At 45.8% G+C, this 26,114-nt stretch overlaps 35 non-coding genes across 35 annotated transcripts; all 35 read right to left on the minus strand.

The window, feature by feature from the left end:
- Positions 1–37: 37 nt before the first annotated feature.
- On the minus strand, positions 38–119 carry trnas-gcu (transfer RNA serine (anticodon GCU)). The gene has a single exon. It is a non-coding gene; the product is annotated as a tRNA-Ser (tRNA).
- Positions 120–982: 863 nt separating this feature from the next.
- On the minus strand, positions 983–1,064 carry trnas-gcu (transfer RNA serine (anticodon GCU)). The gene has a single exon. It is a non-coding gene; the product is annotated as a tRNA-Ser (tRNA).
- Positions 1,065–1,308: 244 nt separating this feature from the next.
- On the minus strand, positions 1,309–1,390 carry trnas-gcu (transfer RNA serine (anticodon GCU)). Its single transcript has one exon. It is a non-coding gene; the product is annotated as a tRNA-Ser (tRNA).
- Positions 1,391–1,618: 228 nt separating this feature from the next.
- Positions 1,619–1,700, minus strand: trnas-gcu (transfer RNA serine (anticodon GCU)). Its single transcript has one exon. It is a non-coding gene; the product is annotated as a tRNA-Ser (tRNA).
- A 244-nt stretch (positions 1,701–1,944) lies between these two features.
- trnas-gcu (transfer RNA serine (anticodon GCU)) lies at positions 1,945–2,026 on the minus strand. Its single transcript has one exon. It is a non-coding gene; the product is annotated as a tRNA-Ser (tRNA).
- A 228-nt stretch (positions 2,027–2,254) lies between these two features.
- trnas-gcu (transfer RNA serine (anticodon GCU)) lies at positions 2,255–2,336 on the minus strand. The gene has a single exon. It is a non-coding gene; the product is annotated as a tRNA-Ser (tRNA).
- An 863-nt stretch (positions 2,337–3,199) lies between these two features.
- trnas-gcu (transfer RNA serine (anticodon GCU)) lies at positions 3,200–3,281 on the minus strand. Its single transcript has one exon. It is a non-coding gene; the product is annotated as a tRNA-Ser (tRNA).
- Positions 3,282–4,144: 863 nt separating this feature from the next.
- Positions 4,145–4,226, minus strand: trnas-gcu (transfer RNA serine (anticodon GCU)). The gene has a single exon. It is a non-coding gene; the product is annotated as a tRNA-Ser (tRNA).
- Positions 4,227–4,470: 244 nt separating this feature from the next.
- On the minus strand, positions 4,471–4,552 carry trnas-gcu (transfer RNA serine (anticodon GCU)). The gene has a single exon. It is a non-coding gene; the product is annotated as a tRNA-Ser (tRNA).
- Positions 4,553–4,796: 244 nt separating this feature from the next.
- Positions 4,797–4,878, minus strand: trnas-gcu (transfer RNA serine (anticodon GCU)). The gene has a single exon. It is a non-coding gene; the product is annotated as a tRNA-Ser (tRNA).
- Positions 4,879–5,106: 228 nt separating this feature from the next.
- trnas-gcu (transfer RNA serine (anticodon GCU)) lies at positions 5,107–5,188 on the minus strand. The gene has a single exon. It is a non-coding gene; the product is annotated as a tRNA-Ser (tRNA).
- Positions 5,189–6,051: 863 nt separating this feature from the next.
- On the minus strand, positions 6,052–6,133 carry trnas-gcu (transfer RNA serine (anticodon GCU)). The gene has a single exon. It is a non-coding gene; the product is annotated as a tRNA-Ser (tRNA).
- A 244-nt stretch (positions 6,134–6,377) lies between these two features.
- Positions 6,378–6,459, minus strand: trnas-gcu (transfer RNA serine (anticodon GCU)). Its single transcript has one exon. It is a non-coding gene; the product is annotated as a tRNA-Ser (tRNA).
- Positions 6,460–7,306: 847 nt separating this feature from the next.
- trnas-gcu (transfer RNA serine (anticodon GCU)) lies at positions 7,307–7,388 on the minus strand. The gene has a single exon. It is a non-coding gene; the product is annotated as a tRNA-Ser (tRNA).
- A 1,801-nt stretch (positions 7,389–9,189) lies between these two features.
- On the minus strand, positions 9,190–9,271 carry trnas-gcu (transfer RNA serine (anticodon GCU)). The gene has a single exon. It is a non-coding gene; the product is annotated as a tRNA-Ser (tRNA).
- A 1,801-nt stretch (positions 9,272–11,072) lies between these two features.
- On the minus strand, positions 11,073–11,154 carry trnas-gcu (transfer RNA serine (anticodon GCU)). Its single transcript has one exon. It is a non-coding gene; the product is annotated as a tRNA-Ser (tRNA).
- Positions 11,155–11,700: 546 nt separating this feature from the next.
- Positions 11,701–11,782, minus strand: trnas-gcu (transfer RNA serine (anticodon GCU)). The gene has a single exon. It is a non-coding gene; the product is annotated as a tRNA-Ser (tRNA).
- Positions 11,783–12,010: 228 nt separating this feature from the next.
- On the minus strand, positions 12,011–12,092 carry trnas-gcu (transfer RNA serine (anticodon GCU)). The gene has a single exon. It is a non-coding gene; the product is annotated as a tRNA-Ser (tRNA).
- Positions 12,093–12,320: 228 nt separating this feature from the next.
- Positions 12,321–12,402, minus strand: trnas-gcu (transfer RNA serine (anticodon GCU)). Its single transcript has one exon. It is a non-coding gene; the product is annotated as a tRNA-Ser (tRNA).
- Positions 12,403–13,265: 863 nt separating this feature from the next.
- trnas-gcu (transfer RNA serine (anticodon GCU)) lies at positions 13,266–13,347 on the minus strand. Its single transcript has one exon. It is a non-coding gene; the product is annotated as a tRNA-Ser (tRNA).
- A 1,801-nt stretch (positions 13,348–15,148) lies between these two features.
- Positions 15,149–15,230, minus strand: trnas-gcu (transfer RNA serine (anticodon GCU)). The gene has a single exon. It is a non-coding gene; the product is annotated as a tRNA-Ser (tRNA).
- A 547-nt stretch (positions 15,231–15,777) lies between these two features.
- On the minus strand, positions 15,778–15,859 carry trnas-gcu (transfer RNA serine (anticodon GCU)). Its single transcript has one exon. It is a non-coding gene; the product is annotated as a tRNA-Ser (tRNA).
- Positions 15,860–16,087: 228 nt separating this feature from the next.
- On the minus strand, positions 16,088–16,169 carry trnas-gcu (transfer RNA serine (anticodon GCU)). The gene has a single exon. It is a non-coding gene; the product is annotated as a tRNA-Ser (tRNA).
- A 549-nt stretch (positions 16,170–16,718) lies between these two features.
- trnas-gcu (transfer RNA serine (anticodon GCU)) lies at positions 16,719–16,800 on the minus strand. The gene has a single exon. It is a non-coding gene; the product is annotated as a tRNA-Ser (tRNA).
- Positions 16,801–17,028: 228 nt separating this feature from the next.
- Positions 17,029–17,110, minus strand: trnas-gcu (transfer RNA serine (anticodon GCU)). The gene has a single exon. It is a non-coding gene; the product is annotated as a tRNA-Ser (tRNA).
- A 244-nt stretch (positions 17,111–17,354) lies between these two features.
- trnas-gcu (transfer RNA serine (anticodon GCU)) lies at positions 17,355–17,436 on the minus strand. The gene has a single exon. It is a non-coding gene; the product is annotated as a tRNA-Ser (tRNA).
- Positions 17,437–18,284: 848 nt separating this feature from the next.
- trnas-gcu (transfer RNA serine (anticodon GCU)) lies at positions 18,285–18,366 on the minus strand. Its single transcript has one exon. It is a non-coding gene; the product is annotated as a tRNA-Ser (tRNA).
- Positions 18,367–18,918: 552 nt separating this feature from the next.
- trnas-gcu (transfer RNA serine (anticodon GCU)) lies at positions 18,919–19,000 on the minus strand. Its single transcript has one exon. It is a non-coding gene; the product is annotated as a tRNA-Ser (tRNA).
- A 546-nt stretch (positions 19,001–19,546) lies between these two features.
- trnas-gcu (transfer RNA serine (anticodon GCU)) lies at positions 19,547–19,628 on the minus strand. The gene has a single exon. It is a non-coding gene; the product is annotated as a tRNA-Ser (tRNA).
- A 228-nt stretch (positions 19,629–19,856) lies between these two features.
- On the minus strand, positions 19,857–19,938 carry trnas-gcu (transfer RNA serine (anticodon GCU)). The gene has a single exon. It is a non-coding gene; the product is annotated as a tRNA-Ser (tRNA).
- Positions 19,939–21,414: 1,476 nt separating this feature from the next.
- trnas-gcu (transfer RNA serine (anticodon GCU)) lies at positions 21,415–21,496 on the minus strand. The gene has a single exon. It is a non-coding gene; the product is annotated as a tRNA-Ser (tRNA).
- A 228-nt stretch (positions 21,497–21,724) lies between these two features.
- On the minus strand, positions 21,725–21,806 carry trnas-gcu (transfer RNA serine (anticodon GCU)). Its single transcript has one exon. It is a non-coding gene; the product is annotated as a tRNA-Ser (tRNA).
- A 1,801-nt stretch (positions 21,807–23,607) lies between these two features.
- On the minus strand, positions 23,608–23,689 carry trnas-gcu (transfer RNA serine (anticodon GCU)). Its single transcript has one exon. It is a non-coding gene; the product is annotated as a tRNA-Ser (tRNA).
- A 1,476-nt stretch (positions 23,690–25,165) lies between these two features.
- trnas-gcu (transfer RNA serine (anticodon GCU)) lies at positions 25,166–25,247 on the minus strand. Its single transcript has one exon. It is a non-coding gene; the product is annotated as a tRNA-Ser (tRNA).
- Positions 25,248–25,475: 228 nt separating this feature from the next.
- On the minus strand, positions 25,476–25,557 carry trnas-gcu (transfer RNA serine (anticodon GCU)). Its single transcript has one exon. It is a non-coding gene; the product is annotated as a tRNA-Ser (tRNA).
- Between the last annotated feature and the right edge of the window lie 557 nt (positions 25,558–26,114).

Genomic DNA, 26,114 nt, shown 5'->3' on the forward strand with positions numbered 1-26,114 from the left:
AATTTCATAAGGCGGACATGTCATAAAGATGACTCACCGACGAGGATGAGATTCGAACTCACGCGTGCAGAGCACAATGGATTAGCAGTCCATCGCCTTAACCACTCGGCCACCTCGTCATACACAGCACTAGGCCCACGGCACTCTAGGCCCACGGCAGTGAAAGATCCTTCCATTTCACAAAAAAAGGAAAAAAGCAGGTGACAACAGGCACAATTGTGAAAAGGAACATTATCAGGAGCTGAAGAAGGATTCAAAGAGTTGTTGGAAAGGCAGTGGATGGACACTAAGTAGGAGAACTAAGGGTTCAGGGACGGAAGAATTTCAATTTCATAAGGCGGACATGTCATAAAGATGACTCACCAACGAGGATGAGATACGAACTCATGCGTGCAGAGCACAATGGATTAGCAGTCCATCGCCTTAACCACTCGGCCACTTCTTCATTTACAGCACTGGGCCCACGGCAGTGGAAGATCCTTCCATTTCACAAAAAAAGCAAAAAAGCAGGTGACAACAGGCACAATTGTGAAAAGGAACATTATCAGGAGCTGAAGAAGGATTCAAAGAGTTGTTGGAAAGGCAGTGGGGGAGGCGGACACTAAAAAGGAGCAGTAACAGTTCAGGGACAAAAGAATTTCAATTTCATAAGGCCGACATGTCATAAAGATGACTCGCCAACGAGATTGGAACTCACAAATGCAGAGCACAATGGATTAGCAGTCCATCGCCTTAACCACTCGGCCACCTCGTCGTTTACAGCACTGGGCCCACGGCAGTGAAAGATCCTTCCATTTCACAAAAAAAGGAAAAAAGCAGGTGACAACAGGCACAATTGTAAAAAGGAACATTATCAGGAGCAGAGGAAGGAATCAAAGAGTTGTTGGAAAGGCAGTGGATGGACACTAAGTAGGAGAACTAAGGGTTTAGGGACGGAAGAATTTCAATTTCATAAGGCGGACATGTCATAAAGATGACTCACCGACGAGGATGAGATTCGAACTCACGCGTGCAGAGCACAATGGATTAGCAGTCCATCGCCTTAACCACTCGGCCACCTCGTCATACACAGCACTAGGCCCACGGCACTCTAGGCCCACGGCAGTGAAAGATCCTTCCATTTCACAAAAAAAGGAAAAAAGCAGGTGACAACAGGCACAATTGTGAAAAGGAACATTATCAGGAGCTGAAGAAGGATTCAAAGAGTTGTTGGAAAGGCAGTGGATGGACACTAAGTAGGAGAACTAAGGGTTTAGGGACGGAAGAATTTCAATTTCATAAGGCGGACATGTCATAAAGATGACTCACCGACGAGGATGAGATTCGAACTCACGCGTGCAGAACACAATGGATTAGCAGTCCATCGCCTTAACCACTCGGCCACCTCGTTGTTTACAGCACCGGGCCCACGGCAGTAAAAGATCCTTCCATTTCACAAAAAAAGGAAAAAAGCAGGTGACAACAGGCACAATTGTAAAAAGGAACATTATCAGGAGCAGAGGAAGGAATCAAAGAGTTGTTGGAAAGGCAGTGGATGGACACTAAGTAGGAGAACTAAGGGTTTAGGGACGGAAGAATTTCAATTTCATAAGGCGGACATGTCATAAAGATGACTCACCGACGAGGATGAGATTCGAACTCACGCGTGCAGAGCACAATGGATTAGCAGTCCATCGCCTTAACCACTCGGCCACCTCGTCATACACAGCACTAGGCCCACGGCACTCTAGGCCCACGGCAGTGAAAGATCCTTCCATTTCACAAAAAAAGGAAAAAAGCAGGTGACAACAGGCACAATTGTGAAAAGGAACATTATCAGGAGCTGAAGAAGGATTCAAAGAGTTGTTGGAAAGGCAGTGGATGGACACTAAGTAGGAGAACTAAGGGTTTAGGGACGGAAGAATTTCAATTTCATAAGGCGGACATGTCATAAAGATGACTCACCGACGAGGATGAGATTCGAACTCACGCGTGCAGAACACAATGGATTAGCAGTCCATCGCCTTAACCACTCGGCCACCTCGTTGTTTACAGCACCGGGCCCACGGCAGTGAAAGATCCTTCCATTTCACAAAAAAAGGAAAAAAGCAGGTGACAACAGGCACAATTGTAAAAAGGAACATTATCAGGAGCAGAGGAAGGAATCAAAGAGTTGTTGGAAAGGCAGTGGATGGACACTAAGTAGGAGAACTAAGGGTTTAGGGACGGAAGAATTTCAATTTCATAAGGCGGACATGTCATAAAGATGACTCACCGACGAGGATGAGATTCGAACTCACGCGTGCAGAGCACAATGGATTAGCAGTCCATCGCCTTAACCACTCGGCCACCTCGTCATACACAGCACTAGGCCCACGGCACTCTAGGCCCACGGCAGTGAAAGATCCTTCCATTTCACAAAAAAAGGAAAAAAGCAGGTGACAACAGGCACAATTGTGAAAAGGAACATTATCAGGAGCTGAAGAAGGATTCAAAGAGTTGTTGGAAAGGCAGTGGATGGACACTAAGTAGGAGAACTAAGGGTTCAGGGACGGAAGAATTTCAATTTCATAAGGCGGACATGTCATAAAGATGACTCACCAACGAGGATGAGATACGAACTCATGCGTGCAGAGCACAATGGATTAGCAGTCCATCGCCTTAACCACTCGGCCACTTCTTCATTTACAGCACTGGGCCCACGGCAGTGGAAGATCCTTCCATTTCACAAAAAAAGCAAAAAAGCAGGTGACAACAGGCACAATTGTGAAAAGGAACATTATCAGGAGCTGAAGAAGGATTCAAAGAGTTGTTGGAAAGGCAGTGGGGGAGGCGGACACTAAAAAGGAGCAGTAACAGTTCAGGGACAAAAGAATTTCAATTTCATAAGGCCGACATGTCATAAAGATGACTCGCCAACGAGATTGGAACTCACAAATGCAGAGCACAATGGATTAGCAGTCCATCGCCTTAACCACTCGGCCACCTCGTCGTTTACAGCACTGGGCCCACGGCAGTGAAAGATCCTTCCATTTCACAAAAAAAGGAAAAAAGCAGGTGACAACAGGCACAATTGTAAAAAGGAACATTATCAGGAGCAGAGGAAGGAATCAAAGAGTTGTTGGAAAGGCAGTGGATGGACACTAAGTAGGAGAACTAAGGGTTTAGGGACGGAAGAATTTCAATTTCATAAGGCGGACATGTCATAAAGATGACTCACCGACGAGGATGAGATTCGAACTCACGCGTGCAGAGCACAATGGATTAGCAGTCCATCGCCTTAACCACTCGGCCACCTCGTCATACACAGCACTAGGCCCACGGCACTCTAGGCCCACGGCAGTGAAAGATCCTTCCATTTCACAAAAAAAGGAAAAAAGCAGGTGACAACAGGCACAATTGTGAAAAGGAACATTATCAGGAGCTGAAGAAGGATTCAAAGAGTTGTTGGAAAGGCAGTGGATGGACACTAAGTAGGAGAACTAAGGGTTCAGGGACGGAAGAATTTCAATTTCATAAGGCGGACATGTCATAAAGATGACTCACCAACGAGGATGAGATACGAACTCATGCGTGCAGAGCACAATGGATTAGCAGTCCATCGCCTTAACCACTCGGCCACTTCTTCATTTACAGCACTGGGCCCACGGCAGTGGAAGATCCTTCCATTTCACAAAAAAAGGAAAAAAGCAGGTGACAACAGGCACAATTGTGAAAAGGAACATTATCAGGAGCTGAAGAAGGATTCAAAGAGTTGTTGGAAAGGCAGTGGGGGAGGCGGACACTAAAAAGGAGCAGTAACAGTTCAGGGACAAAAGAATTTCAATTTCATAAGGCCGACATGTCATAAAGATGACTCGCCAACGAGATTGGAACTCACAAATGCAGAGCACAATGGATTAGCAGTCCATCGCCTTAACCACTCGGCCACCTCGTCGTTTACAGCACTGGGCCCACGGCAGTGAAAGATCCTTCCATTTCACAAAAAAAGGAAAAAAGCAGGTGACAACAGGCACAATTGTAAAAAGGAACATTATCAGGAGCAGAGGAAGGAATCAAAGAGTTGTTGGAAAGGCAGTGGATGGACACTAAGTAGGAGAACTAAGGGTTTAGGGACGGAAGAATTTCAATTTCATAAGGCGGACATGTCATAAAGATGACTCACCGACGAGGATGAGATTCGAACTCACGCGTGCAGAGCACAATGGATTAGCAGTCCATCGCCTTAACCACTCGGCCACCTCGTCATACACAGCACTAGGCCCACGGCACTCTAGGCCCACGGCAGTGAAAGATCCTTCCATTTCACAAAAAAAGGAAAAAAGCAGGTGACAACAGGCACAATTGTAAAAAGGAACATTATCAGGAGCAGAGGAAGGAATCAAAGAGTTGTTGGAAAGGCAGTGGATGGACACTAAGTAGGAGAACTAAGGGTTTAGGGACGGAAGAATTTCAATTTCATAAGGCGGACATGTCATAAAGATGACTCACCGACGAGGATGAGATTCGAACTCACGCGTGCAGAGCACAATGGATTAGCAGTCCATCGCCTTAACCACTCGGCCACCTCGTCATACACAGCACTAGGCCCACGGCACTCTAGGCCCACGGCAGTGAAAGATCCTTCCATTTCACAAAAAAAGGAAAAAAGCAGGTGACAACAGGCACAATTGTGAAAAGGAACATTATCAGGAGCTGAAGAAGGATTCAAAGAGTTGTTGGAAAGGCAGTAGATGGACACTAAGTAGGAGAACTAAGGGTTTAGGGACGGAAGAATTTCAATTTCATAAGGCGGACATGTCATAAAGATGACTCACCGACGAGGATGAGATTCGAACTCACGCGTGCAGAACACAATGGATTAGCAGTCCATCGCCTTAACCACTCGGCCACCTCGTTGTTTACAGCACCGGGCCCACGGCAGTGAAAGATCCTTCCATTTCACAAAAAAAGGAAAAAAGCAGGTGACAACAGGCACAATTGTAAAAAGGAACATTATCAGGAGCAGAGGAAGGAATCAAAGAGTTGTTGGAAAGGCAGTGGATGGACACTAAGTAGGAGAACTAAGGGTTTAGGGACGGAAGAATTTCAATTTCATAAGGCGGACATGTCATAAAGATGACTCACCGACGAGGATGAGATTCGAACTCACGCGTGCAGAGCACAATGGATTAGCAGTCCATCGCCTTAACCACTCGGCCACCTCGTCATACACAGCACTAGGCCCACGGCACTCTAGGCCCACGGCAGTGAAAGATCCTTCCATTTCACAAAAAAAGGAAAAAAGCAGGTGACAACAGGCACAATTGTGAAAAGGAACATTATCAGGAGCTGAAGAAGGATTCAAAGAGTTGTTGGAAAGGCAGTGGATGGACACTAAGTAGGAGAACTAAGGGTTCAGGGACGGAAGAATTTCAATTTCATAAGGCGGACATGTCATAAAGATGACTCACCAACGAGGATGAGATACGAACTCATGCGTGCAGAGCACAATGGATTAGCAGTCCATCGCCTTAACCACTCGGCCACTTCTTCATTTACAGCACTGGGCCCACGGCAGTGGAAGATCCTTCCATTTCACAAAAAAAGCAAAAAAGCAGGTGACAACAGGCACAATTGTGAAAAGGAACATTATCAGGAGCTGAAGAAGGATTCAAAGAGTTGTTGGAAAGGCAGTGGGGGAGGCGGACACTAAAAAGGAGCAGTAACAGTTCAGGGACAAAAGAATTTCAATTTCATAAGGCCGACATGTCATAAAGATGACTCGCCAACGAGATTGGAACTCACAAATGCAGAGCACAATGGATTAGCAGTCCATCGCCTTAACCACTCGGCCACCTCGTCGTTTACAGCACTGGGCCCACGGCAGTGAAAGATCCTTCCATTTCACAAAAAAAGGAAAAAAGCAGGTGACAACAGGCACAATTGTAAAAAGGAACATTATCAGGAGCAGAGGAAGGAATCAAAGAGTTGTTGGAAAGGCAGTGGATGGACACTAAGTAGGAGAACTAAGGGTTTAGGGACGGAAGAATTTCAATTTCATAAGGCGGACATGTCATAAAGATGACTCACCGACGAGGATGAGATTCGAACTCACGCGTGCAGAGCACAATGGATTAGCAGTCCATCGCCTTAACCACTCGGCCACCTCGTCATACACAGCACTAGGCCCACGGCACTCTAGGCCCACGGCAGTGAAAGATCCTTCCATTTCACAAAAAAAGGAAAAAAGCAGGTGACAACAGGCACAATTGTGAAAAGGAACATTATCAGGAGCTGAAGAAGGATTCAAAGAGTTGTTGGAAAGGCAGTGGATGGACACTAAGTAGGAGAACTAAGGGTTCAGGGACGGAAGAATTTCAATTTCATAAGGCGGACATGTCATAAAGATGACTCACCAACGAGGATGAGATACGAACTCATGCGTGCAGAGCACAATGGATTAGCAGTCCATCGCCTTAACCACTCGGCCACTTCGTCATTTACAGCACTGGGCCCACGGCAGTGAAAGATCCTTCCATTTCACAAAAAAAGGAAAAAAGCAGGTGACAACAGGCACAATTGTGAAAAGGAACATTATCAGGAGCTGAAGAAGGATTCAAAGAGTTGTTGGAAAGGCAGTGGATGGACACTAAGTAGGAGAACTAAGGGTTCAGGGACGGAAGAATTTCAATTTCATAAGGCGGACATGTCATAAAGATGACTCACCAACGAGGATGAGATACGAACTCATGCGTGCAGAGCACAATGGATTAGCAGTCCATCGCCTTAACCACTCGGCCACTTCTTCATTTACAGCACTGGGCCCACGGCAGTGGAAGATCCTTCCATTTCACAAAAAAAGCAAAAAAGCAGGTGACAACAGGCACAATTGTGAAAAGGAACATTATCAGGAGCTGAAGAAGGATTCAAAGAGTTGTTGGAAAGGCAGTGGGGGAGGCGGACACTAAAAAGGAGCAGTAACAGTTCAGGGACAAAAGAATTTCAATTTCATAAGGCCGACATGTCATAAAGATGACTCGCCAACGAGATTGGAACTCACAAATGCAGAGCACAATGGATTAGCAGTCCATCGCCTTAACCACTCGGCCACCTCGTCGTTTACAGCACTGGGCCCACGGCAGTGAAAGATCCTTCCATTTCACAAAAAAAGGAAAAAAGCAGGTGACAACAGGCACAATTGTAAAAAGGAACATTATCAGGAGCAGAGGAAGGAATCAAAGAGTTGTTGGAAAGGCAGTGGATGGACACTAAGTAGGAGAACTAAGGGTTTAGGGACGGAAGAATTTCAATTTCATAAGGCGGACATGTCATAAAGATGACTCACCGACGAGGATGAGATTCGAACTCACGCGTGCAGAGCACAATGGATTAGCAGTCCATCGCCTTAACCACTCGGCCACCTCGTCATACACAGCACTAGGCCCACGGCACTCTAGGCCCACGGCAGTGAAAGATCCTTCCATTTCACAAAAAAAGGAAAAAAGCAGGTGACAACAGGCACAATTGTGAAAAGGAACATTATCAGGAGCTGAAGAAGGATTCAAAGAGTTGTTGGAAAGGCAGTGGATGGACACTAAGTAGGAGAACTAAGGGTTCAGGGACGGAAGAATTTCAATTTCATAAGGCGGACATGTCATAAAGATGACTCACCAACGAGGATGAGATACGAACTCATGCGTGCAGAGCACAATGGATTAGCAGTCCATCGCCTTAACCACTCGGCCACTTCTTCATTTACAGCACTGGGCCCACGGCAGTGGAAGATCCTTCCATTTCACAAAAAAAGGAAAAAAGCAGGTGACAACAGGCACAATTGTGAAAAGGAACATTATCAGGAGCTGAAGAAGGATTCAAAGAGTTGTTGGAAAGGCAGTGGGGGAGGCGGACACTAAAAAGGAGCAGTAACAGTTCAGGGACAAAAGAATTTCAATTTCATAAGGCCGACATGTCATAAAGATGACTCGCCAACGAGATTGGAACTCACAAATGCAGAGCACAATGGATTAGCAGTCCATCGCCTTAACCACTCGGCCACCTCTTCGTTTACAGCACTGGGCCCACGGCAGTGAAAGATCCTTCCATTTCACAAAAAAAGGAAAAAAGCAGGTGACAACCGGCACAATTGTGAAAAGGAACATTATCAGGAGCAGAGGAAGGAATAAAAAAGTGGTTGGAAATGCCGTGGAGGGACACTAGGTAGGAGAACTAAGGGTTCAGGGACGGAAGAATTTCAATTTCATAAAGCGAACATGTCATAAGCACAACTTGTCGACGAGGATGAGATTCGAACTCACGCATGCAGAGCACAATGGATTAGCAGTCCATCGCCTTAAATACTCGGCCACTTTGTCGTTTACAGCACTGGGCCCACGGCAGTGGAAGATCCTTCCATTTCACAAAAAAAGGAAAAAAGCAGGTGACAACAGGCACAATTGTAAAAAGGAACATTATCAGGAGCAGAGGAAGGAATCAAAGAGTTGTTGGAAAGGCAGTGGATGGACACTAAGTAGGAGAACTAAGGGTTTAGGGACGCAAGAATTTCAATTTCATAAGGCCGACATGTCATAAAGATGACTCGCCAATGAGATTGGAACTCACAAATGCAGAGCACAATGGATTAGCAGTCCATCGCCTTAACCACTCGGCCACCTCGTCATTCACAGCACTAGGCCCACGGCACTAGGCCCACGGCAGTGAAAGATCCTTCCATTTCACAAAAAAAGGAAAAAAGCAGGTGACAACCGGCACATTTGTAAAAAGGAACATTATCAGGAGCTGAAGAAGGATTCAAAGAGTTTTTGGAAAGGCAGTGGATGGACACTAAGTAGGAGAACTAAGGGTTCAGGGACGGAAGAATTTCAATTTCATAAAGCGAACATGTCATAAGCACAACTTGTCGACGAGGATGAGATTCGAACTCACGCATGCAGAGCACAATGGATTAGCAGTCCATCGCCTTAAATACTCGGCCACTTTGTCGTTTACAGCACTGGGCCCACGGCAGTGGAAGATCCTTCCATTTCACAAAAAAAGGAAAAAAGCAGGTGACAACAGGCACAATTGTAAAAAGGAACATTATCAGGAGCAGAGGAAGGAATCAAAGAGTTGTTGGAAAGGCAGTGGATGGACACTAAGTAGGAGAACTAAGGGTTTAGGGACGGAAGAATTTCAATTTCATAAGGCGGACATGTCATAAAGATGACTCACCGACGAGGATGAGATTCGAACTCACGCGTGCAGAGCACAATGGATTAGCAGTCCATCGCCTTAACCACTCGGCCACCTCGTCATACACAGCACTAGGCCCACGGCACTCTAGGCCCACGGCAGAGAAAGATCCTTCCATTTCACAAAAAAAGGAAAAAAGCAGGTGACAACAGGCACAATTGTGAAAAGGAACATTATCAGGAGCTGAAGAAGGATTCAAAGAGTTGTTGGAAAGGCAGTGGATGGACACTAAGTAGGAGAACTAAGGGTTCAGGGACGGAAGAATTTCAATTTCATAAGGCGGACATGTCATAAAGATGACTCACCAACGAGGATGAGATACGAACTCATGCGTGCAGAGCACAATGGATTAGCAGTCCATCGCCTTAACCACTCGGCCACTTCTTCATTTACAGCACTGGGCCCACGGCAGTGGAAGATCCTTCCATTTCACAAAAAAAGGAAAAAAGCAGGTGACAACAGGCACAATTGTGAAAAGGAACATTATCAGGAGCTGAAGAAGGATTCAAAGAGTTGTTGGAAAGGCAGTGGGGGAGGCGGACACTAAAAAGGAGCAGTAACAGTTCAGGGACAAAAGAATTTCAATTTCATAAGGCCGACATGTCATAAAGATGACTCGCCAACGAGATTGGAACTCACAAATGCAGAGCACAATGGATTAGCAGTCCATCGCCTTAACCACTCGGCCACCTCTTCGTTTACAGCACTGGGCCCACGGCAGTGAAAGATCCTTCCATTTCACAAAAAAAGGAAAAAAGCAGGTGACAACCGGCACAATTGTGAAAAGGAACATTATCAGGAGCAGAGGAAGGAATAAAAAAGTGGTTGGAAATGCCGTGGAGGGACACTAGGTAGGAGAACTAAGGGTTCAGGGACGGAAGAATTTCAATTTCATAAAGCGAACATGTCATAAGCACAACTTGTCGACGAGGATGAGATTCGAACTCACGCATGCAGAGCACAATGGATTAGCAGTCCATCGCCTTAAATACTCGGCCACTTTGTCGTTTACAGCACTGGGCCCACGGCAGTGGAAGATCCTTCCATTTCACAAAAAAAGGAAAAAAGCAGGTGACAACAGGCACAATTGTAAAAAGGAACATTATCAGGAGCAGAGGAAGGAATCAAAGAGTTGTTGGAAAGGCAGTGGATGGACACTAAGTAGGAGAACTAAGGGTTTAGGGACGCAAGAATTTCAATTTCATAAGGCCGACATGTCATAAAGATGACTCGCCAATGAGATTGGAACTCACAAATGCAGAGCACAATGGATTAGCAGTCCATCGCCTTAACCACTCGGCCACCTCGTCATTCACAGCACTAGGCCCACGGCACTAGGCCCACGGCAGTGAAAGATCCTTCCATTTCACAAAAAAAGGAAAAAAGCAGGTGACAACCGGCACATTTGTAAAAAGGAACATTATCAGGAGCTGAAGAAGGATTCAAAGAGTTTTTGGAAAGGCAGTGGATGGACACTAAGTAGGAGAACTAAGGGTTCAGGGACGGAAGAATTTCAATTTCATAAAGCGAACATGTCATAAGCACAACTTGTCGACGAGGATGAGATTCGAACTCACGCATGCAGAGCACAATGGATTAGCAGTCCATCGCCTTAAATACTCGGCCACTTTGTCGTTTACAGCACTGGGCCCACGGCAGTGGAAGATCCTTCCATTTCACAAAAAAAGGAAAAAAGCAGGTGACAACAGGCACAATTGTAAAAAGGAACATTATCAGGAGCAGAGGAAGGAATCAAAGAGTTGTTGGAAAGGCAGTGGATGGACACTAAGTAGGAGAACTAAGGGTTTAGGGACGGAAGAATTTCAATTTCATAAGGCGGACATGTCATAAAGATGACTCACCGACGAGGATGAGATTCGAACTCACGCGTGCAGAGCACAATGGATTAGCAGTCCATCGCCTTAACCACTCGGCCACCTCGTCATTCACAGCACTAGGCCCACGGCACTAGGCCCACGGCAGTGAAAGATCCTTCCATTTCACAAAAAAAGGAAAAAAGCAGGTGACAACAGGCACAATTGTGAAAAGGAACATTATCAGGAGCTGAAGAAGGATTCAAAGAGTTGTTGGAAAGGCAGTGGGGGAGGCGGACACTAAAAAGGAGCAGTAACAGTTCAGGGACAACAGAATTTCAATTTCATAAGGCCTGTCACAAAGATGACTCGCCGACGAGATTGAAACTCACGCATGCAGAGCACAATGGATTAGCAGTCCATCGCCTTAACCACTCGGCCACCTCGTCATACACAGCACTAGGCCCACGGCAGTAAAGATCATTCCATTTCACAAAAAAAGGAAAAAAGCAGGTGACAACCGGCACATTTGTAAAAAGGAACATTATCAGGAGCTGAAGAAGGATTCAAAGAGTTTTTGGAAAGGCAGTGGATGGACACTAAGTAGGAGAACTAAGGGTTCAGGGACGGAAGAATTTCAATTTCATAAGGCGGACATGTCATAAAGATGACTCACTGACGAGGATGAGATACGAACCCACGCGTGCAGAGCACAATGGATTAGCAGTCCATCGCCTTAACCACTCGGCCACCTCGTTGTTTACAGCACCGGGCCCACGGCAGTGAAAGATCCTTCCATTTCACAAAAAAAGGAAAAAAGCAGGTGACAACAGGCACAATTGTAAAAAGGAACATTATCAGGAGCAGAGGAAGGAATCAAAGAGTTGTTGGAAAGGCAGTGGATGGACACTAAGTAGGAGAACTAAGGGTTTAGGGACGGAAGAATTTCAATTTCATAAGGCGGACATGTCATAAAGATGACTCACCGACGAGGATGAGATTCGAACTCACGCGTGCAGAGCACAATGGATTAGCAGTCCATCGCCTTAACCACTCGGCCACCTCGTTGTTTACAGCACCGGGCCCACGGCAGTGAAAGATCCTTCCATTTCACAAAAAAAGGAAAAAAGCAGGTGACAACAGGCACAATTGTAAAAAGGAACATTATCAGGAGCAGAGGAAGGAATCAAAGAGTTGTTGGAAAGGCAGTGGATGGACACTAAGTAGGAGAACTAAGGGTTTAGGGACGGAAGAATTTCAATTTCATAAGGCGGACATGTCATAAAGATGACTCACCGACGAGGATGAGATTCGAACTCACGCGTGCAGAGCACAATGGATTAGCAGTCCATCGCCTTAACCACTCGGCCACCTCGTCATACACAGCACTAGGCCCACGGCACTCTAGGCCCACGGCAGTGAAAGATCCTTCCATTTCACAAAAAAAGGAAAAAAGCAGGTGACAACAGGCACAATTGTGAAAAGGAACATTATCAGGAGCTGAAGAAGGATTCAAAGAGTTGTTGGAAAGGCAGTGGATGGACACTAAGTAGGAGAACTAAGGGTTCAGGGACGGAAGAATTTCAATTTCATAAGGCGGACATGTCATAAAGATGACTCACCAACGAGGATGAGATACGAACTCATGCGTGCAGAGCACAATGGATTAGCAGTCCATCGCCTTAACCACTCGGCCACTTCTTCATTTACAGCACTGGGCCCACGGCAGTGGAAGATCCTTCCATTTCACAAAAAAAGCAAAAAAGCAGGTGACAACAGGCACAATTGTGAAAAGGAACATTATCAGGAGCTGAAGAAGGATTCAAAGAGTTGTTGGAAAGGCAGTGGGGGAGGCGGACACTAAAAAGGAGCAGTAACAGTTCAGGGACAAAAGAATTTCAATTTCATAAGGCCGACATGTCATAAAGATGACTCGCCAACGAGATTGGAACTCACAAATGCAGAGCACAATGGATTAGCAGTCCATCGCCTTAACCACTCGGCCACCTCGTCGTTTACAGCACTGGGCCCACGGCAGTGAAAGATCCTTCCATTTCACAAAAAAAGGAAAAAAGCAGGTGACAACAGGCACAATTGTAAAAAGGAACATTATCAGGAGCAGAGGAAGGAATCAAAGAGTTGTTGGAAAGGCAGTGGATGGACACTAAGTAGGAGAACTAAGGGTTTAGGGACGGAAGAATTTCAATTTCATAAGGCGGACATGTCATAAAGATGACTCACCGACGAGGATGAGATTCGAACTCACGCGTGCAGAGCACAATGGATTAGCAGTCCATCGCCTTAACCACTCGGCCACCTCGTCATACACAGCACTAGGCCCACGGCACTCTAGGCCCACGGCAGTGAAAGATCCTTCCATTTCACAAAAAAAGGAAAAAAGCAGGTGACAACAGGCACAATTGTGAAAAGGAACATTATCAGGAGCTGAAGAAGGATTCAAAGAGTTGTTGGAAAGGCAGTGGATGGACACTAAGTAGGAGAACTAAGGGTTCAGGGACGGAAGAATTTCAATTTCATAAGGCGGACATGTCATAAAGATGACTCACCAACGAGGATGAGATACGAACTCATGCGTGCAGAGCACAATGGATTAGCAGTCCATCGCCTTAACCACTCGGCCACTTCTTCATTTACAGCACTGGGCCCACGGCAGTGGAAGATCCTTCCATTTCACAAAAAAAGCAAAAAAGCAGGTGACAACAGGCACAATTGTGAAAAGGAACATTATCAGGAGCTGAAGAAGGATTCAAAGAGTTGTTGGAAAGGCAGTGGGGGAGGCGGACACTAAAAAGGAGCAGTAACAGTTCAGGGACAAAAGAATTTCAATTTCATAAGGCCGACATGTCATAAAGATGACTCGCCAACGAGATTGGAACTCACAAATGCAGAGCACAATGGATTAGCAGTCCATCGCCTTAACCACTCGGCCACCTCGTCGTTTACAGCACTGGGCCCACGGCAGTGAAAGATCCTTCCATTTCACAAAAAAAGGAAAAAAGCAGGTGACAACCGGCACAATTGTGAAAAGGAACATTATCAGGAGCAGAGGAAGGAATAAAAAAGTTGTTGGAAATGCCGTGGAGGGACACTAGGTAGGAGAACTAAGGGTTCAGGGACGGAAGAATTTCAATTTCATAAAGCGAACATGTCATAAGCACAACTTGTCGACGAGGATGAGATTCGAACTCACGCATGCAGAGCACAATGGATTAGCAGTCCATCGCCTTAAATACTCGGCCACTTTGTCGTTTACAGCACTGGGCCCACGGCAGTGGAAGATCCTTCCATTTCACAAAAAAAGGAAAAAAGCAGGTGACAACAGGCACAATTGTGAAAAGGAACATTATCAGGAGCAGAGGAAGGAATCAAAGAGTTGTTGGAAAGGCAGTGGATGGACACTAAGTAGGAGAACTAAGGGTTTAGGGACGCAAAAATTTCAATTTCATAAGGCCGACATGTCATAAAGATGACTCGCCAACGAGATTGGAACTCACAAATGCAGAGCACAATGGATTAGCAGTCCATCGCCTTAACCACTCGGCCACCTCGTCATTCACAGCACTAGGCCCACGGCACTAGGCCCACGGCAGTGAAAGATCCTTCCATTTCACAAAAAAAGGAAAAAAGCAGGTGACAACCGGCACATTTGTAAAAAGGAACATTATCAGGAGCTGAAGAAGGATTCAAAGAGTTTTTGGAAAGGCAGTGGATGGACACTAAGTAGGAGAACTAAGGGTTCAGGGACGGAAGAATTTCAATTTCATAAAGCGAACATGTCATAAGCACAACTTGTCGACGAGGATGAGATTCGAACTCACGCATGCAGAGCACAATGGATTAGCAGTCCATCGCCTTAAATACTCGGCCACTTTGTCGTTTACAGCACTGGGCCCACGGCAGTGGAAGATCCTTCCATTTCACAAAAAAAGGAAAAAAGCAGGTGACAACAGGCACAATTGTAAAAAGGAACATTATCAGGAGCAGAGGAAGGAATCAAAGAGTTGTTGGAAAGGCAGTGGATGGACACTAAGTAGGAGAACTAAGGGTTTAGGGACGGAAGAATTTCAATTTCATAAGGCGGACATGTCATAAAGATGACTCACCGACGAGGATGAGATTCGAACTCACGCGTGCAGAGCACAATGGATTAGCAGTCCATCGCCTTAACCACTCGGCCACCTCGTCATTCACAGCACTAGGCCCACGGCACTAGGCCCACGGCAGTGAAAGATCCTTCCATTTCACAAAAAAAGGAAAAAAGCAGGTGACAACAGGCACAATTGTGAAAAGGAACATTATCAGGAGCTGAAGAAGGATTCAAAGAGTTGTTGGAAAGGCAGTGGGGGAGGCGGACACTAAAAAGGAGCAGTAACAGTTCAGGGACAACAGAATTTCAATTTCATAAGGCCTGTCACAAAGATGACTCGCCGACGAGATTGAAACTCACGCATGCAGAGCACAATGGATTAGCAGTCCATCGCCTTAACCACTCGGCCACCTCTTCGTTTACAGCGCTGGGCCCACGGCAGTGAAAGATCCTTCCATTTCACAAAAAAAGGAAAAAAGCAGGTGACAACCGGCACAATTGTGAAAAGGAACATTATCAGGAGCAGAGGAAGGAATCAAAAAGTTGTTGGAAATGCAGTGGAGGGACACTAAGTAAGAGAACTAAGGGTTCAGGGACGGAAGAATTTCAATTTCATAAAGCGAACATTTCATAAGAACAACTTGCCGACGAGGATGAGATTCGAACTCACGCGTGCAGAGCACAATGGATTAGCAGTCCATCGCCTTAACCACTCGGCCACTTCGTCATTTACAGCACTGGGCCCACGGCAGTGAAAGATCCTTCCATTTCACAAAAAAAGGAATAAAGCAGGTGACAACCGGCACAATTGTGAAAAGGAACATTATCAGGAGCAGAGGAAAGAATCAAAAAGTTGTTGGAAATGCAGTGGAGGGACACTAAGTAGGAGAACTAAGGGTTCAGGGACGGAAGAATTTCAATTTCATGAAGCGAACATGTCATAAGAACAACTTGCCGACGAGGATGAGATTCGAACTCACGCGTGCAGAGCACAATGGATTAGCAGTCCATCGCCTTAACCACTCGGCCACCTCGTCATACACAGCACTAGGCCCACGGCACTCTAGGCCCACGGCAGTGAAAGATCCTTCCATTTCACAAAAAAAGGAAAAAAGCAGGTGACAACAGGCACAATTGTGAAAAGGAACATTATCAGGAGCTGAAGAAGGATTCAAAGAGTTGTTGGAAAGGCAGTGGGGGAGGCGGACACTAAAAAGGAGCAGTAACAGTTCAGGGACAACAGAATTTCAATTTCATAAGGCCTGTCACAAAGATGACTCGCCGACGAGATTGAAACTCACGCATGCAGAGCACAATGGATTAGCAGTCCATCGCCTTAACCACTCGGCCACCTCTTCGTTTACAGCGCTGGGCCCACGGCAGTGAAAGATCCTTCCATTTCACAAAAAAAGGAAAAAAGCAGGTGACAACCGGCACAATTGTGAAAAGGAACATTATCAGGAGCAGAGGAAGGAATCAAAAAGTTGTTGGAAATGCAGTGGAGGGACACTAAGTAAGAGAACTAAGGGTTCAGGGACGGAAGAATTTCAATTTCATAAAGCGAACATTTCATAAGAACAACTTGCCGACGAGGATGAGATTCGAACTCACGCGTGCAGAGCACAATGGATTAGCAGTCCATCGCCTTAACCACTCGGCCACTTCGTCATTTACAGCACTGGGCCCACGGCAGTGAAAGATCCTTCCATTTCACAAAAAAAGGAATAAAGCAGGTGACAACCGGCACAATTGTGAAAAGGAACATTATCAGGAGCAGAGGAAAGAATCAAAAAGTTGTTGGAAATGCAGTGGAGGGACACTAAGTAGGAGAACTAAGGGTTCAGGGACGGAAGAATTTCAATTTCATGAAGCGAACATGTCATAAGAACAACTTGCCGAGGAGGATGAGATTCGAACTCACGCGTGCAGAGCACAATGGATTAGCAGTCCATCGCCTTAACCACTCGGCCACCTCGTCATACACAGCACTAGGCCCACGGCACTCTAGGCCCACGGCAGTGAAAGATCCTTCCATTTCACAAAAAAAGGAAAAAAGCAGGTGACAACAGGCACAATTGTGAAAAGGAACATTATCAGGAGCTGAAGAAGGATTCAAAGAGTTGTTGGAAAGGCAGTGGATGGACACTAAGTAGGAGAACTAAGGGTTCAGGGACGGAAGAATTTCAATTTCATAAGGCGGACATGTCATAAAGATCACTCACCAACGAGGATGAGATACGAACTCATGCGTGCAGAGCACAATGGATTAGCAGTCCATCGCCTTAACTACTCGGCCACCTCGTTGTTTACAGCACTGGGCCCACGGCAGTGAAAGATCCTTCCATTTCACAAAAAAAGGAAAAAAGCAGGTGACAACCGGCACAATTGTGAAAAGGAACATTATCAGGAGCAGAGGAAGGAATAAAAAAGCTGTTGGAAATGCCGTGGAGGGACACTAGGTAGGAGAACTAAGGGTTCAGGGACGGAAGAATTTCAATTTCATAAAGCGAACATGTCATAAGCACAACTTGTCGACGAGGATGAGATTCGAACTCACGCATGCAGAGCACAATGGATTAGCAGTCCATCGCCTTAAATACTCGGCCACTTTGTCGTTTACAGCACTGGGCCCACGGCAGTGAAAGATCCTTCCATTTCACAAAAAAAGGAAAAAAGCAGGTGACAACCGGCACAATTGTGAAAAGGAACATTATCAGGAGCAGAGGAAGGAATCAAAAAGTTGTTGGAAATGCAGTGGAGGGACACTAAGTAGGAGAACTAAGGGTTCAGGGACGGAAGAATTTCAATTTCATAAAGCGAACATGTCATAAGCACAACTTATCGACGAGAATGAGATACGAACCCACGCGTGCAGAGCACAATGGATTAGCAGTCCATCGCCTTAAATACTCGGCCACTTTGTCGTTTACAGCACTGGGCCCACGGCAGTGGAAGATCCTTCCATTTCACAAAAAAAGGAAAAAAGCAGGTGACAACAGGCACAATTGTAAAAAGGAACATTATCAGGAGCAGAGGAAGGAATCAAAGAGTTGTTGGAAAGGCAGCGGATGGACACTAAGTAGGAGAACTAAGGGTTTAGGGACGGAAGAATTTCAATTTCATAAGGCGGACATGTCATAAAGATGACTCACCGACGAGGATGAGATTCGAACTCACGCGTGCAGAGCACAATGGATTAGCAGTCCATCGCCTTAACCACTCGGCCACCTCGTCATTCACAGCACTAGGCCCACGGCACTAGGCCCACGGCAGTGAAAGATCCTTCCATTTCACAAAAAAAGGAAAAAAGCAGGTGACAACCGGCACATTTGTAAAAAGGAACATTATCAGGAGCTGAAGAAGGATTCAAAGAGTTTTTGGAAAGGCAGTGGATGGACACTAAGTAGGAGAACTAAGGGTTCAGGGACGGAAGAATTTCAATTTCATAAAGCGAACATGTCATAAGCACAACTTGTCGACGAGGATGAGATTCGAACTCACGCATGCAGAGCACAATGGATTAGCAGTCCATCGCCTTAAATACTCGGCCACTTTGTCGTTTACAGCACTGGGCCCACGGCAGTGGAAGATCCTTCCATTTCACAAAAAAAGGAAAAAAGCAGGTGACAACAGGCACAATTGTAAAAAGGAACATTATCAGGAGCAGAGGAAGGAATCAAAGAGTTGTTGGAAAGGCAGTGGATGGACACTAAGTAGGAGAACTAAGGGTTTAGGGACGGAAGAATTTCAATTTCATAAGGCGGACATGTCATAAAGATGACTCACCGACGAGGATGAGATTCGAACTCACGCGTGCAGAGCACAATGGATTAGCAGTCCATCGCCTTAACCACTCGGCCACCTCGTCATTCACAGCACTAGGCCCACGGCACTAGGCCCACGGCAGTGAAAGATCCTTCCATTTCACAAAAAAAGGAAAAAAGCAGGTGACAACAGGCACAATTGTGAAAAGGAACATTATCAGGAGCTGAAGAAGGATTCAAAGAGTTGTTGGAAAGGCAGTGGGGGAGGCGGACACTAAAAAGGAGCAGTAACAGTTCAGGGACAACAGAATTTCAATTTCATAAGGCCTGTCACAAAGATGACTCGCCGACGAGATTGAAACTCACGCATGCAGAGCACAATGGATTAGCAGTCCATCGCCTTAACCACTCGGCCACCTCGTCATACACAGCACTAGGCCCACGGCAGTAAAGATCCTTCCATTTCACAAAAAAAGGAAAAAAGCAGGTGACAACCGGCACATTTGTAAAAAGGAACATTATCAGGAGCTGAAGAAGGATTCAAAGAGTTTTTGGAAAGGCAGTGGATGGACACTAAGTAGGAGAACTAAGGGTTCAGGGACGGAAGAATTTCAATTTCATAAGGCGGACATGTCATAAAGATGACTCACTGACGAGGATGAGATACGAACCCACGCGTGCAGAGCACAATGGATTAGCAGTCCATCGCCTTAACCACTCGGCCACCTCGTTGTTTACAGCACCGGGCCCACGGCAGTGAAAGATCCTTCCATTTCACAAAAAAAGGAAAAAAGCAGGTGACAACAGGCACAATTGTAAAAAGGAACATTATCAGGAGCAGAGGAAGGAATCAAAGAGTTGTTGGAAAGGCAGTGGATGGACACTAAGTAGGAGAACTAAGGGTTTAGGGACGGAAGAATTTCAATTTCATAAGGCGGACATGTCATAAAGATGACTCACCGACGAGGATGAGATTCGAACTCACGCGTGCAGAGCACAATGGATTAGCAGTCCATCGCCTTAACCACTCGGCCACCTCGTCATACACAGCACTAGGCCCACGGCACTCTAGGCCCACGGCAGAGAAAGATCCTTCCATTTCACAAAAAAAGGAAAAAAGCAGGTGACAACAGGCACAATTGTGAAAAGGAACATTATCAGGAGCTGAAGAAGGATTCAAAGAGTTGTTGGAAAGGCAGTGGATGGACACTAAGTAGGAGAACTAAGGGTTCAGGGACGGAAGAATTTCAATTTCATAAGGCGGACATGTCATAAAGATGACTCACCAACGAGGATGAGATACGAACTCATGCGTGCAGAGCACAATGGATTAGCAGTCCATCGCCTTAACCACTCGGCCACTTCTTCATTTACAGCACTGGGCCCACGGCAGTGGAAGATCCTTCCATTTCACAAAAAAAGGAAAAAAGCAGGTGACAACAGGCACAATTGTGAAAAGGAACATTATCAGGAGCTGAAGAAGGATTCAAAGAGTTGTTGGAAAGGCAGTGGGGGAGGCGGACACTAAAAAGGAGCAGTAACAGTTCAGGGACAAAAGAATTTCAATTTCATAAGGCCGACATGTCATAAAGATGACTCGCCAACGAGATTGGAACTCACAAATGCAGAGCACAATGGATTAGCAGTCCATCGCCTTAACCACTCGGCCACCTCGTCGTTTACAGCACTGGGCCCACGGCAGTGAAAGATCCTTCCATTTCACAAAAAAAGGAAAAAAGCAGGTGACAACCGGCACAATTGTGAAAAGGAACATTATCAGGAGCAGAGGAAGGAATAAAAAAGTTGTTGGAAATGCCGTGGAGGGACACTAGGTAGGAGAACTAAGGGTTCAGGGACGGAAGAATTTCAATTTCATAAAGCGAACATGTCATAAGCACAACTTGTCGACGAGGATGAGATTCGAACTCACGCATGCAGAGCACAATGGATTAGCAGTCCATCGCCTTAAATACTCGGCCACTTTGTCGTTTACAGCACTGGGCCCACGGCAGTGGAAGATCCTTCCATTTCACAAAAAAAGGAAAAAAGCAGGTGACAACAGGCACAATTGTGAAAAGGAACATTATCAGGAGCAGAGGAAGGAATCAAAGAGTTGTTGGAAAGGCAGTGGATGGACACTAAGTAGGAGAACTAAGGGTTTAGGGACGCAAGAATTTCAATTTCATAAGGCCGACATGTCATAAAGATGACTCGCCAACGAGATTGGAACTCACAAATGCAGAGCACAATGGATTAGCAGTCCATCGCCTTAACCACTCGGCCACCTCGTCATACACAGCACTAGGCCCACGGCAGTAAAGATCCTTCCATTTCACAAAAAAAGGAAAAAAGCAGGTGACAACCGGCACATTTGTAAAAAGGAACATTATCAGGAGCTGAAGAAGGATTCAAAGAGTTTTTGGAAAGGCAGTGGATGGACACTAAGTAGGAGAACTAAGGGTTCAGGGACGGAAGAATTTCAATTTCATAAGGCGGACATGTCATAAAGATGACTCACTGACGAGGATGAGATACGAACCCACGCGTGCAGAGCACAATGGATTAGCAGTCCATCGCCTTAACCACTCGGCCACCTCGTTGTTTACAGCACCGGGCCCACGGCAGTGAAAGATCCTTCCATTTCACAAAAAAAGGAAAAAAGCAGGTGACAACAGGCACAATTGTAAAAAGGAACATTATCAGGAGCAGAGGAAGGAATCAAAGAGTTGTTGGAAAGGCAGTGGATGGACACTAAGTAGGAGAACTAAGGGTTTAGGGACGGAAGAATTTCAATTTCATAAGGCGGACATGTCATAAAGATGACTCACCGACGAGGATGAGATTCGAACTCACGCGTGCAGAGCACAATGGATTAGCAGTCCATCGCCTTAACCACTCGGCCACCTCGTCATACACAGCACTAGGCCCACGGCACTCTAGGCCCACGGCAGTGAAAGATCCTTCCATTTCACAAAAAAAGGAAAAAAGCAGGTGACAACAGGCACAATTGTGAAAAGGAACATTATCAGGAGCTGAAGAAGGATTCAAAGAGTTGTTGGAAAGGCAGTGGATGGACACTAAGTAGGAGAACTAAGGGTTCAGGGACGGAAGAATTTCAATTTCATAAGGCGGACATGTCATAAAGATGACTCACCAACGAGGATGAGATACGAACTCATGCGTGCAGAGCACAATGGATTAGCAGTCCATCGCCTTAACCACTCGGCCACTTCTTCATTTACAGCACTGGGCCCACGGCAGTGGAAGATCCTTCCATTTCACAAAAAAAGGAAAAAAGCAGGTGACAACAGGCACAATTGTGAAAAGGAACATTATCAGGAGCTGAAGAAGGATTCAAAGAGTTGTTGGAAAGGCAGTGGGGGAGGCGGACACTAAAAAGGAGCAGTAACAGTTCAGGGACAAAAGAATTTCAATTTCATAAGGCCGACATGTCATAAAGATGACTCGCCAACGAGATTGGAACTCACAAATGCAGAGCACAATGGATTAGCAGTCCATCGCCTTAACCACTCGGCCACCTCGTCGTTTACAGCACTGGGCCCACGGCAGTGAAAGATCCTTCCATTTCACAAAAAAAGGAAAAAAGCAGGTGACAACCGGCACAATTGTGAAAAGGAACATTATCAGGAGCAGAGGAAGGAATAAAAAAGTTGTTGGAAATGCCGTGGAGGGACACTAGGTAGGAGAACTAAGGGTTCAGGGACGGAAGAATTTCAATTTCATAAAGCGAACATGTCATAAGCACAACTTGTCGACGAGGATGAGATTCGAACTCACGCATGCAGAGCACAATGGATTAGCAGTCCATCGCCTTAAATACTCGGCCACTTTGTCGTTTACAGCACTGGGCCCACGGCAGTGGAAGATCCTTCCATTTCACAAAAAAAGGAAAAAAGCAGGTGACAACAGGCACAATTGTGAAAAGGAACATTATCAGGAGCAGAGGAAGGAATCAAAGAGTTGTTGGAAAGGCAGTGGATGGACACTAAGTAGGAGAACTAAGGGTTTAGGGACGCAAGAATTTCAATTTCATAAGGCCGACATGTCATAAAGATGACTCGCCAACGAGATTGGAACTCACAAATGCAGAGCACAATGGATTAGCAGTCCATCGCCTTAACCACTCAGCCACCTCGTCATTCACAGCACTAGGCCCACGGCACTAGGCCCACGGCAGTGAAAGATCCTTCCATTTCACAAAAAAAGGAAAAAAGCAGGTGACAACCGGCACATTTGTAAAAAGGAACATTATCAGGAGCTGAAGAAGGATTCAAAGAGTTTTTGGAAAGGCAGTGGATGGACACTAAGTAGGAGAACTAAGGGTTCAGGGACGGAAGAATTTCAATTTCATAAAGCGAACATGTCATAAGCACAACTTGTCGACGAGGATGAGATTCGAACTCACGCATGCAGAGCACAATGGATTAGCAGTCCATCGCCTTAAATACTCGGCCACTTTGTCGTTTACAGCACTGGGCCCACGGCAGTGGAAGATCCTTCCATTTCACAAAAAAAGGAAAAAAGCAGGTGACAACAGGCACAATTGTAAAAAGGAACATTATCAGGAGCAGAGGAAGGAATCAAAGAGTTGTTGGAAAGGCAGTGGATGGACACTAAGTAGGAGAACTAAGGGTTTAGGGACGGAAGAATTTCAATTTCATAAGGCGGACATGTCATAAAGATGACTCACCGACGAGGATGAGATTCGAACTCACGCGTGCAGAGCACAATGGATTAGCAGTCCATCGCCTTAACCACTCGGCCACCTCGTCATACACAGCACTAGGCCCACGGCACTCTAGGCCCACGGCAGAGAAAGATCCTTCCATTTCACAAAAAAAGGAAAAAAGCAGGTGACAACAGGCACAATTGTGAAAAGGAACATTATCAGGAGCTGAAGAAGGATTCAAAGAGTTGTTGGAAAGGCAGTGGATGGACACTAAGTAGGAGAACTAAGGGTTCAGGGACGGAAGAATTTCAATTTCATAAGGCGGACATGTCATAAAGATGACTCACCAACGAGGATGAGATACGAACTCATGCGTGCAGAGCACAATGGATTAGCAGTCCATCGCCTTAACCACTCGGCCACTTCTTCATTTACAGCACTGGGCCCACGGCAGTGGAAGATCCTTCCATTTCACAAAAAAAGGAAAAAAGCAGGTGACAACAGGCACAATTGTGAAAAGGAACATTATCAGGAGCTGAAGAAGGATTCAAAGAGTTGTTGGAAAGGCAGTGGGGGAGGCGGACACTAAAAAGGAGCAGTAACAGTTCAGGGACAAAAGAATTTCAATTTCATAAGGCCGACATGTCATAAAGATGACTCGCCAACGAGATTGGAACTCACAAATGCAGAGCACAATGGATTAGCAGTCCATCGCCTTAACCACTCGGCCACCTCGTCGTTTACAGCACTGGGCCCACGGCAGTGAAAGATCCTTCCATTTCACAAAAAAAGGAAAAAAGCAGGTGACAACCGGCACAATTGTGAAAAGGAACATTATCAGGAGCAGAGGAAGGAATAAAAAAGTTGTTGGAAATGCCGTGGAGGGACACTAGGTAGGAGAACTAAGGGTTCAGGGACGGAAGAATTTCAATTTCATAAAGCGAACATGTCATAAGCACAACTTGTCGACGAGGATGAGATTCGAACTCACGCATGCAGAGCACAATGGATTAGCAGTCCATCGCCTTAAATACTCGGCCACTTTGTCGTTTACAGCACTGGGCCCACGGCAGTGGAAGATCCTTCCATTTCACAAAAAAAGGAAAAAAGCAGGTGACAACAGGCACAATTGTGAAAAGGAACATTATCAGGAGCAGAGGAAGGAATCAAAGAGTTGTTGGAAAGGCAGTGGATGGACACTAAGTAGGAGAACTAAGGGTTTAGGGACGCAAGAATTTCAATTTCATAAGGCCGACATGTCATAAAGATGACTCGCCAACGAGATTGGAACTCACAAATGCAGAGCACAATGGATTAGCAGTCCATCGCCTTAACCACTCGGCCACCTCGTCATACACAGCACTAGGCCCACGGCAGTAAAGATCCTTCCATTTCACAAAAAAAGGAAAAAAGCAGGTGACAACCGGCACATTTGTAAAAAGGAACATTATCAGGAGCTGAAGAAGGATTCAAAGAGTTTTTGGAAAGGCAGTGGATGGACACTAAGTAGGAGAACTAAGGGTTCAGGGACGGAAGAATTTCAATTTCATAAGGCGGACATGTCATAAAGATGACTCACTGACGAGGATGAGATACGAACCCACGCGTGCAGAGCACAATGGATTAGCAGTCCATCGCCTTAACCACTCGGCCACCTCGTTGTTTACAGCACCGGGCCCACGGCAGTGAAAGATCCTTCCATTTCACAAAAAAAGGAAAAAAGCAGGTGACAACAGGCACAATTGTAAAAAGGAACATTATCAGGAGCAGAGGAAGGAATCAAAGAGTTGTTGGAAAGGCAGTGGATGGACACTAAGTAGGAGAACTAAGGGTTTAGGGACGGAAGAATTTCAATTTCATAAGGCGGACATGTCATAAAGATGACTCACCGACGAGGATGAGATTCGAACTCACGCGTGCAGAGCACAATGGATTAGCAGTCCATCGCCTTAACCACTCGGCCACCTCGTCATACACAGCACTAGGCCCACGGCACTCTAGGCCCACGGCAGTGAAAGATCCTTCCATTTCACAAAAAAAGGAAAAAAGCAGGTGACAACAGGCACAATTGTGAAAAGGAACATTATCAGGAGCTGAAGAAGGATTCAAAGAGTTGTTGGAAAGGCAGTGGATGGACACTAAGTAGGAGAACTAAGGGTTCAGGGACGGAAGAATTTCAATTTCATAAGGCGGACATGTCATAAAGATGACTCACCAACGAGGATGAGATACGAACTCATGCGTGCAGAGCACAATGGATTAGCAGTCCATCGCCTTAACCACTCGGCCACTTCTTCATTTACAGCACTGGGCCCACGGCAGTGGAAGATCCTTCCATTTCACAAAAAAAGGAAAAAAGCAGGTGACAACAGGCACAATTGTGAAAAGGAACATTATCAGGAGCTGAAGAAGGATTCAAAGAGTTGTTGGAAAGGCAGTGGGGGAGGCGGACACTAAAAAGGAGCAGTAACAGTTCAGGGACAAAAGAATTTCAATTTCATAAGGCCTGTCACAAAGATGACTCGCCG

The sequence above is a fragment of the Hypomesus nipponensis genome, chromosome 24, assembly GCF_054491055.1.
Source record: "Hypomesus nipponensis isolate SF chromosome 24, ASM5449105v1, whole genome shotgun sequence".
Lineage (NCBI taxonomy): Eukaryota > Metazoa > Chordata > Actinopteri > Osmeriformes > Osmeridae > Hypomesus > Hypomesus nipponensis.